We start from the raw sequence: 2,090 nt of genomic DNA, 5'->3' as shown, positions 1-2,090 counted from the left end.
CCTCTCCTTTCCTCTCTGAAATTAATAAAAATATTTAAAATTTTAAAAAATCTATACATAATAAGGATTTAATGTGATAAAGTGTTTACATACAGAAACACAATAAACAACTAATTTATATTATTTTTTATTTATTAATCTTGGTAACTATAATAATAAAAGCATAATATGCTAATTAGACCAGACAGCCGAATGACCTTCCAGATGTCTTTTCGGACAACCTTCTGGACGAAGCCACAAGGGCCGAGGCAAGCTGCCGCGGATGCAAGGGCCAAACCCCTTGCACAAATTTCGTGCATTGAACTCTAGTCTCAAAATAAGATGCAATGCAATGCTTATAGTGACAATTTAATATACTCTGAAAGTAATTGGCAATTCCCATAAAGACTATCATTTTGGAAGCCATAGAAAAAAATGGCTTACAAAGTTCAGGACCAAATTCAAATTCTGCATATTTCTTTTTATCTTAGACAACAGTAAATCTATACCTTAATCCAAGCAAATGCACATGAACAAATTTTCTTTAGTCTCACAATTACTGAGTTTCCAAGTCTCCTCCAGAAGTTCTATCTTATTACTTTGTATTACTGCCCAAGGCTGACCCTAAAAGCTCAATTTACTAGAGTCATTAGAGGTGCCAGACAAATAAAACACTAGGTAATAATTTGCCAGTCTCCCTTCCTCCTCAGCTTGTAAAATGAGGTGTCTCAAGGGGAGGTGTATTAGAATCATCTGGGAAGCTTTTCCAACCTACACTTATGTCCCATTCTCCTCTCCCTCTTGCAAAGCATTCTTTTAGCCAAGGACTTCATTCTGTCCCACATAAATCGTTTTTTTATTGATTTCAGAGAGGAAGGGAGAGTTAGAAACATCAATGATGAGAGAGAGAATCATTGATCTGCTGCCTCCTGCATGCTCCTCACTGGGGATCAAGCCTGCAACCTTGGGCATGTGCCCTTGGCTGGAATCGAACCTGGGACCCTTCAGTCCGCAGGCCGACACTCTATCCACTGAGCCAAACCGGCTAGGGCTGTCCGTCTTTTTAAATCCAGCTCAATTTAAGATTGAGGGGCTAAAAACAATTGAATTTGGAAGACACTGGCTTTGTCACAACTGGTTGGGCAAGTCACTTAACCTTTCTGGTGTCAGTTTTTCCTTTGATTTTTGAGGTTCCCTTCCAACTTTGAAATTCTATGACAGCATATCGTATCTAAGAAGCTTTCTGAATTCCTAGCATAGAATGACTTGTCATTTCTTAGTTTTCTAACAGCCTGTGCAATGTGACATCACCTAGTTATATACTGTCTTATATTGCCGTCTAGTTGTTTTTACATGAAAAATTTTTTTCTTTTCAACTACATTTAATTTAAAAGCTTATTTTCCAGGCCAGAAAATAAGCTTATTTTCTACTTATCTTAAATCTTCTAGGGCAACTTGGGGTGTATCCTAAGGTAATCAGTATACTAGTATATTTATAATGATTTGTTCAAAACAATGACACCCCCAATTGTATTTTTACATCAGCACTGTCCAGTAGAAATATAATGTAAGCAACAAATGCGAGTCCAATATGTAAATTTAAGTTTTCTAGTAGGCACATAAAAAAAGTGAAAAGACACAAGTGAAATTAATTTTAATAATTTAACCCAATATATACAAAATATTTCAACAACGTAGTCAGTGTAAAAATTATTGATATAGTCTTGTTTCGTAATAACTTTTCAAACTCCGGTGTCTGTTTCACATTTACAACACATTTCAATTAAAAATGGGCATATTTAAGTACTCAATAGCCCCATATGGCTAGTGGCTACGTATTGACACTGAGCACTTCATAAGTACTAACTGGGCTAGCCAGAGGGTTGCAAAAATTAATCAGACTCATTCTAGTAAGGGAGATACACAGATCTGTAGATGCAGAGAACTGTGCTTGGTGGGGGGGCGGGTGTCAAGGAAGGTTTCACAGAGGAAAACTTTTTAAAGGCAGTGTGTGGGAGGAAGGGTGGCCTGAGGCGGAAGTGGGCGGGAGAGGATTGGGTGGGAGGATACCGGAGCTCCAGCTGTGGAGGCGCTACTTGCACTCGGCACTC

This window comes from Myotis davidii, unplaced genomic scaffold (assembly GCF_000327345.1).
Source record: "Myotis davidii unplaced genomic scaffold, ASM32734v1 scaffold1712, whole genome shotgun sequence".
Taxonomy (NCBI): domain Eukaryota; kingdom Metazoa; phylum Chordata; class Mammalia; order Chiroptera; family Vespertilionidae; genus Myotis; species Myotis davidii.
The sequence above is the reverse complement of the archived record's forward strand: the minus strand, read 5'-3'. Positions refer to the sequence as shown.